This window comes from Trachypithecus francoisi, unplaced genomic scaffold, assembly GCF_009764315.1.
Source record: "Trachypithecus francoisi isolate TF-2019V2 unplaced genomic scaffold, Tfra_2.0 Lachesis_group4, whole genome shotgun sequence".
In the NCBI taxonomy this organism is placed as follows: domain Eukaryota; kingdom Metazoa; phylum Chordata; class Mammalia; order Primates; family Cercopithecidae; genus Trachypithecus; species Trachypithecus francoisi.
Window position 1 is genome coordinate 39,966,326 of NW_022681469.1, and position 12,281 is coordinate 39,978,606.

At 32.1% G+C, this 12,281-nt stretch overlaps 1 long non-coding RNA gene across 1 annotated transcript in view; it reads right to left on the reverse strand.

The window, feature by feature from the left end:
- LOC117073075 overlaps nt 1-12,281 on the reverse strand; it is a 32,809-nt gene that overhangs the window by 540 nt on the left and 19,988 nt on the right. The window contains exon 2 of the long non-coding RNA XR_004433096.1: nt 233-277. This is a non-coding gene — a long non-coding RNA (uncharacterized LOC117073075). The remainder of the gene's footprint in view (nt 1-232; nt 278-12,281) is intronic.

The window sequence follows — 12,281 nt, forward strand, 5'->3', positions numbered from 1 at the left end:
TCTATTTTACATATCTATAGCTCGACTTTCACATAATGCCATATAAATGAAATCACATAGTATGCAGCATTTCTCCCTGGTTTCTTCCACTTAGCACTATTAATCTAAGATGCAATCATGTTCCTCCATGAATAAATAGCTAACTTTTTATCATTGAATATTATTCCATTGTATATTTGTACTGTAGTTTATACATTCACTCCAGGTTTGCCTTCTAAAAATGTTTACATACCTATTTTTGTGTAGGCAGAACTTTTTCAGTATGTTGGATAAATACCTAGGAACAGGAATACCAAGTATTATGGTAGGATTATTTCTGAATATATAAGAAATCGATAAACTCTCAAATTACCTTTACCATTTTTGCATCCCCACCATCAATAAATGTGGGTTTCTCTTATACTGCATTGGCTCCAGCAATTAGCATAATCGTGTGATTTTCTACAGCCATTCCAATAAGTGGACAGAGATATTAAATTGTGATTTTAACTTGCATTCCTTTCATGATAAATGACGACATGGCCATCTTTCCTATGTTTATATGTCATCTGCATAATTTTGGTGAGTGCTTTGTTCATACTTCTTGCCTAATTTTAATTGTTTTTTTCATTTACTTATTGTTAAATTTTAGGGGTTTTACTAAATCTTCTAGATAAAAATTGTTTATTGGACATATGAATTTTAAATATTTTCTCCAATACACATAACTTTTATTTTTTCTTGCCTTATTTGCACTAGCTAGGACTTCCAGTACAATGTTGAAAAAGGGTAATGCCAGAGGATATCTTTGCCTTCTTCTTAATATTTGTGGGTATACTGGTCAGTATTTTGTGTCAATTTGGCAATATATCATCATCCCCAGATATTCCACCAAATACTAATCTGGGTGTTATTTGAAGTTATTGTGTAAGTATGATTAACAGCTACATCTGTTGACTTTAAGTAACACAGATTATCCTTGATAATCTGGGTGGACCTGATCCAATCAGTTGAAAAACCTTCAGAGCAGAACTGAGGTTATGTTAAGGAAGAAAATATTATGCTTGTAAAGTATACCATCAGCTACTGTCATAGTTTCCAGCCTGCCCTTCCTGAGAGCCTGTCCTTCCTGGCAGCCTGCCCTATGGATTGCAAACATGCCTCGTCAGTTTCCACAATAGTATAAGCCAATGTGTATAACACTATCTATCTTTTTTTTTTTTTTTTCTGGTGGAATCCTGATTAATACAAAGGTATGGAATCCTCATAAAATATTATTGTCAAAACAAGCTTTCAATTTATGCCATTTATTAAGCTATTTGTGAAACATTTTAAGCTAGGTTTGACTTCAGGATTATTCATAATTTATTTGTATTTTCAGTTATTTTATAATTGACTAAATCCCATTACAGGCATGTTGGACTTTACAGTCTCAATCTACTTTGTAGCCATGTATGAGCCATCAAGTTCTAAATAAACATATTTTAATAAAGTGCTGAGTCATTAATGACTACATGCCTTCCACCAAGAGGCCAGTCACCACATGGAAACAAAGAACATTAATCTTTATCTGTGGTCAGAGCTAGTCTTCACTGCCAAGTTGACTACTGCTTACAGGAGCCTTAATGCAAGAGAAGGTTTTCCTTTATAGCAGGTTCTGAACAAGCCAGCAAACAAATAAAGCATAAAAAATTTGAATAAAAAAACTGTAATGAATTTTGACACACAATTTAAATCTCTGGCAAAGAATTAGTATTTTCAATTGAAACAGTACTGCTTTGCAAAATGTCTTAACATCTGTTATGTACAGACCATTCCTAGATTATCTGAATATTTTCACTGAAAGTAAGCATAATTTGCAGTTTCTTCATCGTTGATTTTTAAAATTAATGATTATATATAATTGAATTAAGAGATGTACACTTCTTTATATTTAAGTTATTAAAATATTGGTATCAAGTATTTTAATTGATATGACAGACTTATAAACTACTAAAATTGTTTTTAAAAAATTACAAATGGAAATATAAATGTCAAAAATACAAATTTTTTGAAAAAGGGAATAGTCATTGCTTAAATAGGCAACAAGGTTAGAGGTTCTATATCATCCATTTTATATCTATATTTTACTTGTGACTTTACTGGAATGTATTGTCCTTGTTACAATTTTGTTCTGAAATAATTTTAATTCACATAAGCTTATAGGTTCTCATATATCCTAAGTATTATATATACAAATTTCATATTATTGACCCAGAAATTAAATGAGGTCTCAGTCTCAAATATTTCAGTAGTACTAAGATATGTCAGTTCTCTGGGGGAAAAAAGTGCTCATACTTAAATGTACATTTACAATTTTTCAGAAGTGTTTCCTTCCTATTTTACAATACAAAACATGAAAACTATAATTTTCATTTCTTGAAATAAACGTTTTTAAGAAGATAGCATTTCAGGTTTGGACAATGTGTTATATCTTGCATGTCATTTTGCATAAGATGTACTGGTTCCATAGCTTCAATTACATTAAAGGTAAGCTATGGAACCAGTACAACTTATGCAAAATGACATGCAAGATATAACATATTGTCTAAACCTGAAATGCTATCTTTTTTAATTAAATGATGCAGGAGATTACATAGATTATAAAATATATTCATTTCCACTTTAATATTGTTTATTTAGAATTCCTTTACTAAGCCTTGAGTTTAAATCTTCCCACAATTTGGGCATTTTTTTATCATTCCAAATTAACTATCAACAAGTTATTGCACACACAAAACATATTCCTGCCTTGAGAATTTGTCCATGCATTTTTTCTACTTTATACGTCCAGCTTCTCAAATATACTCACTCCTGTTCTAACTCATATTCAAATTATCTCCATACTACCAGACAGAAATCAAATAACATCAAGTTGCATAAAGCATACTCCTGAGTAAAGGGAGAGCTCATTAAGTTCTTTTATCAAAACCAGTACTTTACAATTTTGTACTACACTTATAATGCACTTCCAACTTTTTATTACAACCATTTGTATAAAAATTCTCATAATATACTGTACAATTTTTAGGGCAGTTTCTCAAATTTCATGCTGTATTCTACTGCATGGAATAGTCACACAAAATGAGTGAGAATTAAAGTACATATAGATATCGAGGCAAGATCGTTTGTGTAGTTAATGATTAAAAAATGACTATATCAAGCAGCTCTTATATAGAGTTATGGCCTAAAGGTTATTTACTAAATATTTTATTTCTAGGGAACAAAGATTTCGATCACATGTGACACTTGTAGCTCTTTTATCTTTTACTTTTATTTTAAAATTTCAACTTTTACTTTAGATTCAGGGAATTCAAGTGTAGGTTTGTTAACTGGGTATATTGCAGGATGTTGAAGTATGGGGTACAATTGTTGCCATCTCAAGATACTGAGCATAGTAATCAAGAGTCTTTCAATCTTTGTCCCCCTCCATTCCTTCCCTCTCTATTAGTCCACAGTGTCTATTGTTGCTCTCTTTATGTCCATGAGTTCCCAATGTTTTGCTCCCACTTATAAGTGAAAACATATGGTATTTGGTTTTCTGTTCCTGTGTTAGGTCACTTAGGATAATGACATCCAGGTGCATTCACATTGCTGCAAAAGACATGATGTTGTTCTTTTTGTAGCTACATAATACTCCATGATGTATATGTACTACATTTTATTTTTCCAGTCTAGCATTGATAGGCACCTAGGTTGTTGATTCCATGTATTTGCTATTGCAAAGAGGGATGTTATGAACATACATGTTCATTAATCTTTTTGATTGAATAATTTAATTTCCTTTGGATGTGTATTCAGTAATTAGATTGTTGGGCCAAATGGTAGCTCTGTTTTAAGTTCTTTGAGAAATTGCCAAACTGCTTCCCACAGTGGCTGAACTAATTTACATTCTCACCAACAATGTATAAGCATTCCCTTATCTCTACAGCCTCCCCAGCATCCATTGTATCTTGACTTTTTAATAATAGTCATTCTGATGGTCTAAGATGGTATCTCATTGTGGTTTTGATTTGCATTTCTCTTATGATTAGTAATGTTGAGCATTTTTCAATGTCCATTCGCTGCTTCTAGGTCTTCTTTCGAGAATTGTCTTTTCATGTCTTTTGTCCATTTCTTCAGTGGGGCTGTTTTTTGTTTTGTTTTGTTTTTGTTTTCTCACTGATTTAAGTTTGTTATAGATTCTGAATATAATCTATATTATATTCAGAATATATAGGACCTTTATCAAATGCTTAGTTTGTGAATATTTTCTCCCATTCTTCAGGTTGTCTGTTTAATCTATTGATAGTTACTTTTGCAGTGAGAAGATTTTTTAGTTCACTTATTTCCACTTGTCAATTTTTGTTTTTGTTGCAACTAATATTTGAGAATTTAGTCATAAATCGTTTCCCAGGGCTAGGGTCCAGAATACTGTTTCCTAGGTTTTCTTCAAGGATTCTTATAGTTTTGAGTTCTTACATTTAAATATTTTATCCATCTTGAGTTAATTTTGGTCTATGATGAAAGGGAGGGGTCCAATTTTGTTCTTCTGAGTATGACTAGCCAGTTTTCCCAGTGTCATTTATTGTGATGACACAATAAATTTCCTCATTGTCTTTTTTTGTTGACTTTGTTGAAGATCAGATGGCTGTAAGGTTGCAATATTATTTCTGGGTTATCTATCCTGTCTCATTAATCTCTGTCTCTGTCAATAGAATACCTGCAAACTGAATCCAGCAGCACATCAAAAGGAATAGGATCCTGTCATTTGTAACAACATAGATGAAACTGGAAGTCATTATGTTATGTAAAATAATCCAGGAACAGAGACAAACTTTGGATGTTTACATTTATTTGTGAGATGTAAAAATCAGCACAACTGAACTTATCAATATAAGGACTAGAATAATGGTTACTAGAGGCTGAAAAGGGTAGTGAGGGTTGGTGCAGGGGATATGGGAATGCTTAATGGGAACATAAGATAGAATAGATGAATAAAATATAGGACCTGTTAGCACAACAGGGTGATATAGTCAACAGTAATGTAATTGTGCATTTAAAAACAACTAGAAGAGTATAATTGAATCGTTTGTAACACAAAGGGAAACATGCTTGAGGAGGTTCATATCCAATGTACCCTGATGTGACCATTACACACTGAATGCCTATATCATAATATATCTTGTACCCCATAAATACATATGCCTACTATGTATCCACAAAATTTAAAAAATAAATATATGTATAAATAAATGTATGTATATGTTTAACATTACTAAACTATACACTTAGAAATGGTTCAGGTGATACATTTTATGTTACATATTTTTTACTATAATAAAAACTGTATTACTGAAGCTTCTCAAAACTTCCTAAAATTGTAATAAATTTAAATCAGTAAAAGAGAAAAAAAATTGGCCATATTTTCCAAAATAATCTATAGATTCAGCACTATACCTAGCAAGCTACCAACATCATATTTCATGGAATTAGAAAAATGTATTCATATAGAACCAAAAAAGAGCTTGGGACTAGTCAAAGCAATCCTAAGCGAAAAGAACAAAGCTGAAAGCATCATATAACCCGACTTCAAACTATACTATAAGGCTATGGTTATGGTAACCAAAACTGCATGACACTGGTTTATTTTTTAAAAGCAAAACAACAACAACAACAACAACTTTGAAATGCATAGCCCAGATAATTAAAAACATATTAGATTTATTTGTCTTTGCTGCTAATAATATTTATTCCAATATTTTACTACCTTTAGAAACCCTTCAATTACTCAGAACTATATTGTTATTTGCAGCCATGAACAAGAAGTTTCTCAGAAGACATATTTTTCATCTTCATCACGATTTTAGGTGAAATACACCCCCCTCTGCCCCACAAAACACCTCTATAGAACCAAAAATGAAATGAGCTATGAGCAAGAAATACAATTCCAAGTAAGTAATTTTACTTGCCCTCTAGAATTTGAAGGTCTAATGGGAGAGATAGCACCATAAGTAAATAATTGCTAAAAGGTAATGAATGTTATCTTAGAAGTTTGTACAAGAATTACAGAAGGTTAGCAAAGGGATCCACTCACATAACTTCCATAATATAGGATAAACAGAAAATATGAGAGAAGAAACACAGTGTAGAACCTATTTTACACATGAGATATGGTGGTGTTTAGAAAAATAAGTTATGGATTCTTAAATATTTTAAATATAAGCAAATTTATGTTTCTATTTGCATTTAGGTAAGTGTATGTGTGCACATGAACATATGTGTGTGTGTGTATATGGTGTCTTTTTTGTTATTTGAACCACTTAGAAGCGAAATTTCAATATGTATGAGATTATTGCTCCATCAGTCGAATTACCCATGTACATTCCCCATTTTAGGTTCAGTAGCATTCTGTTAATTTTCATTTACAAAATTAGTATATTACGAATGTTGCTTAAACTTCTGGGGAGTTCATTGAGACATTTTCTTAAAGTTGCAGTCTAAGTCTACCTTGTGTTGATATAACAGAATACCATAGACTGGGTAACTTCTAAAGAAAAAAATATTCATTAGAGTTCTTGAAGCCAGGAAGTCCAAGGTCTTGGAGCTATGTAATAAGGTCCTTGTTGCTACATCATCCCATGGATGATGAAAGTGAAATAGCAAAAAAGTCCATCTGAGAGCAAGAGGGTGGAGCAGGGTGAGCTCACTTTTATCAGAAATTTATTTCAGCAATAATGTCATTAATCTACTCACGAAGGTGGATCCCTCATGACTTAATCAGTTCTTAATACTGCCACAGTAGAGATTACATTTCCACATGGCTTTTGAAGGGGCATCCAAGACATAGCATATTCTTAAAGAGTACATTGATTCTAATCATATTATGGGATCAACAATTGTATATGTTGTGATCCGTTTCCTTAAAAGAGTAAATACAATGAAAAATAACATGTGATAAGAAGATAATGGCTTAATACGTTATTCCAACTTCCCAGTATTACAGTGCCTAAATGCTTTAGCGGATGCATTAATTTGCAAATTCTATAATGGTGGTCCATTTTGGCCTATATATAATCTCCAATCAGACTTTACAGTCAGCCATTTTTAAATCATTTTTGTTCAGAACAAATAATGGCCCCATGGGGAAAGTAGTGAGATGGAGAAGAAAGAGTGCTTATCTTGGTTTAAATCCTGGCTCTGCTTCTTACTAGATGTATGCTATTGATTAATTTGGTTAAACATCAAATTATCTAGAACCCTTCTTTCTCTTTGGATATAGCATATGTTTAAAACATGAGAACTTAAGGAAGAAACAAATGAGTTTCATAATGTCACCAGTAGTCTTTTCCTCTACATTCTTTTTCAGCTTTCTAATTTTTTCGGTATTTCCTGATCATTAGCTTTCTTTAAGCTAAACCCATATTATGACATGCTTTGTGGACTACTTTTCTACCTCTCCTTCACTCTCATTATCTAGTGGCTTTCTTTTTCTTTCCTGTATGCCTTTCTGCCTCACATGTATCTCCACAGTAATGTTTATTTTGCTAATAGATAACACAAAGTGGATCAAGGTAACTGTACTTTGGATGTAAGCTATTTTAACTGGGGTGAGATGATCTCTCATTATTGTTTTGATTTGCATTTCTCTGATGATCAATAACATCGAATACCTTTTTATATGTCTGTTTGCTGTTGTATGTCTTCAAGCAATGATGCCTATTCATATCTTTTGCCCATTTTTTGATCAGATTAATAGGCTTTTTCCTATGGAGTTGTTCGAGCTCCTTCTGTATTCTGATTATTAATTCTTTGACAGATGAGTAGTTTCCAATATTTTCTCCCATTCTGTGAGCTGTCTCTTCACCTCGTTGATGGTGTCTTTTGCTGTGCTGAAGCTTTTTAACTTGATGAGATTCCATTTTTCCATTATTGTTTCGGTTGCCTGTGCTTGTGGGGTATTGCTCAAGAAATGTTTGCCCAGACCAAAGTCATGGAGATTTTCCAAAAATAGTTTTCTTTTAGTAGTTTCATCATTTGAGGTCCTAGATTTATGTCTGTAATCCAATTTTATTTTTGTATATGGTCTCATTTCATTCTTCTGCAAATGGATATACAGTTTTTTCAGCACCTTTTATTGAAGATCTGTCTTTTCCCCAATGTAAGTATTTGACACTTTTCTCAAAAATGGGTTTACTGTAGTTGTGTGGATTTGTTTCTAGGTCCTGTCTTCTGGTCTATTGGTCTGTTTTTATGCCCGTAACTTGCTGTTTGTGGTTACTAAAGCACTATAGTAAAATTTGAAGTCAAGAAAAGTGATTCCTGCAGTTTTGTTCCTTTTGTTTAAGACAGCTTTGGCTATTCTGGGTCTTTTGTAGTTACATATAAATTTTTGGATTTTTTTTTTCTATTTCTGTGAAAAATGTTTTTGCTGTTTTGAAAGGAATTGCATTGAATCTGTAGATTTTTTGGAGTAGTATGAACATTTTAACATTTTAGTGATTCTTCCAATCCACAGTGTCCCCTTCAATTTCTTTTCTGATGTTTTCATCAATTTATTTTATCAGTGTTTTACAGTTTTCATTTTACAGAAATTTCACTTTTTAGTTAATTCCTAGGTATTTAATTTTATGTGTGGCTACTGTAAATGGGATTACTTTTTCAAAATTCTTTCTCACATTGTTCACCCTTGGTACATAGAAATGCTACCAATTTTTGTATGTTGATTTTCTATCTTGTAACTTAATACATTTATTTATCAGCTTTAATAGTTTTCCTGTTGAGGTTTTAGATATTTTCAAATATAAGATTATATCATCTACAAACAAGGAAATTTTGACTTTTCTTTTACAATTTAGATGCTCTTTACATTTTTCTCTTGTCTGATTGCTCTAGCTAGGACTTCTAGTACTGTGTTGAATATCAGTGGTGACAGTAGGCATCCTTGTCATGTTTCAGATCTTAGAGGTAAGGCCTTCACTGTTCCCCATTCAGTATAATACCATCTGTGAATCTGTCATATATGTCTTTTATTATGTTGGGGTATGTTCCATCTATCCCCAGTTTTTTGAGCATTTTTATCATACAGGGATGTTGAATTTTATTAAAGGCTTTTTCAGCATCAATTGATCATATAGTTTTTATCCTCGTTTTGTTGATATGTTGTATTACATTGTGTGTGTGTGTGTGTGTTTAAAAATGTTTTATTGAATATTTTAACATATTATGTTGCAGAAGGGGTTTAGGATCTGTAGTCAGTTAAAATTGAAGTAGCAATAGCTAATTTATTCCCTGTTTTATTGGATCCTTTTTTCTCTTTTTCTTCTTTCATGTTAATTTCAGGGTAACATGGGTAGGCTATGCAGGTTTGTTATGTAGGTAAACATGTACCATGGTAGTTTGCTGCACACACCATCCCATCACATAGGTATTAAGCTCAGCATGCATTACTTATTCTTTTAGATACTCTCCCTCCCCCACCACCCAACCTCCCACAGGCCCCAGTGTGTGTTGTTCCCTGCCATGTGTCCATGTGTTCTCATCATTCAGCTCCCACTTATAAGTGAGAAGATGTGGTGTTTGGTTTTCTGTTCTTGCATTGGTTTGCTGAGTATAACGGCTTCCAAATCCATATATGCCCCAGCAAAGGACATGTTCTTGTTTCTTTTCATGGATGTATAGTATTCCATAGTGTACATGTACCATATTTTCTTTATCTAGTTCATCATTGATGGGCATGTAGGTTGATTCATGTCTTTGCTATTGTGAATGGTGCTGCAGTGAACATATGCACATCTTTTAAAAGCATCATTTATATTTTGAGGGGTATATACCCAGTAATGAGATTGCTGGGTCAAATGGTATTTCTGCTTCTAGGTATTTGTGAAATTGCCACTCTGTCTTCCACAATGATTGAACTAATTTACAATCCCACCAACAGTGTAAAAACATTCTTTTACTCTAAAACCTCACCAGCCTCTGTTGTTTTTCGATGCTTTAGTAATAACCATTCTGACTGTTGTGAGATAGTATCTCATTGTAATTTATGACTTGTGTATATTGATATCATTTGCAACTTAATAGGTTGTATGTAGCTAGAAATTTATCTGACTGGTGTGAGATGGTATCTCATTGTGGTTTGATTTATGTAGACTGATATCAATTTACAACTTAGTAAGTTTTAGGTAGCTCAAAGTCTATTTTTTGTAGATTTTCCAATTTGTTGACATATAATTGCTCATAGTAGTCACTAATGATCCTTTGAATTTCTGCGGTATCAGTTGTAAGGTCTCTTTTTGCATTTCCAATTTTATTTATTTGCATCTTCTGTCTTGTTTTCTTAGTTGGGCTAAAAATTTCTCAATTTTACTTAACTTTTCAAAAAAAAACCCAACTTTTTGTTTTACTTTAGTATTTTGTATTTCAATTTCATTTATTTATGCTCTGATCTTTATTATCTCTTTTCTTCTACTAATTTTGAGTTTGGTTTACCCTTGCCTTTCTAGTATTTGAAGATGAACCATTAAATTTTTCATTTGAAGTTTTTCCTCTTTTTTGATGTAGAAATGTATAGCTATAAAATTCCCTCTTAGTACTGCTTTTGCTATATCTCATAGGTTTTGGTATGTCGTGTTTCCATCATCAATTGTTTAGATAAATTTTTCAATTTTCTTCTTAATTTATTGACTTACCACAGGTCATTCAAGAGCATATTGTTTAGTTTCCATGTGCTTGTAAACTTTCCAAAATTCCTCTTGTTGTTAATTTCTAGTTTTATTTCACTGGGGTCAGAAAACATGATTGATATTTTTTCAATTTTTTGCATGTTTTCAGATTTGTTTTGTGACCTAACATATGGTCTGTTATTGAGAATGATCCAAATGGTGATGAAAAGAATGTGTATTCTGCAGCTCTTGGATGCAATGTCCTATAAATATCTATTTGACCCATTTGGTTTATACTGTAGATAAAGTCTGATATTTCTATATTGATTGTCTTTCTGGAAGATATGTCCAGTGCTAAAAGTGGGGTTTGAAGTCTTCAGTTATTATTGTATTGGGGCCTATCTCTCTCTTTAGCTCTAATGATTTTTTTAATACATCTGGGGGCTCCAGTGTTAGGTGCACATCTATTTAAAATTGTTATATTCTCTAGTTGAATTTACTCCTTTATCATTTTATAATTACCTTCTTTGTCTCTTCTTACAGTTTTTGTCTTGAAGCTTATTTTGTCAGTTATAAGTATCATGATTTGTGCTCTGTTTTGGCTTCCATTGATGTGGAAAATCTTTTCTTATCCCTTTTTTTCCAGTTCATATGTATCTTCATAGGTGAAATGTGTTTCCTGTAGGAAACAGATCAATGAGTCTTATTTTTTCATTCATTCATCTAGCATATGTCTTTTAATTGTAGAATTTAGCCCACTTGCATTCAATTATTAGGGATAAGTAAGATCTTACTCCTGCAATTTTGTTATTTGTTTTCTGGTTCTTTTATGATCTTATGTTCCTTCTTTCTTTTCTTCCTGTCTTCCTCTAAGGAAGGTGATTTTCTCTGGTAACATTTAGTTTTGCGCTTTCTATATTTCATGTATCCATTGCATGTTTTTGGTTTGAAGTTACTATGAATGTTATTATGATCTTGTAACCCATTATATTAACCTGACAACAACTTAACAACTATTTGCATAAACAACAAACCAAACAAGCAAAAAAAAAACTAATAATAACTCTATGGTTTAATTTCAACCCCCTGTTTTTTAACTTTTTCTTGTTTCTACTTATATCTTATTGTGCTGTATCTTAAAAAGTTGCAGTTATTATTTTTGACTGGTTCATAATTTAGTCTTTTTACTTAGGATAAGAGTAGTTTACACACCACAATTACAATGTTATAATATTCTGGATTTTTCTGTGTATAACTATTACCAGTTAATTTTATATCTTCAGGTGATTATTTATTGCTCATTAATTTTTCTGATTGAAGTATTCTCTTTAGCATTTCTTGTAGGGAGACCTGACATTGGTAAAATTACCTCAGCTTTTGATTGTCTTGAAAAGTATTTTAATTATTCTTCTAGTGTGAAGACTATTTTCACCAGATATCCTATTCTAGAGTAATAGTTATTTTTCTTCCACATTTTATGCCATATCCCTCTCCTGGCCTGTAAGATTCCATCTTAAAAGTTTGCTGATGTATTGGAGCATCATTGTCTGTTATTTGTTTCTTTTCTCTTTCTGCTTTTAGGATCCTTTCTTTTATCCTTGTCCATTGGGAGTTTGATTA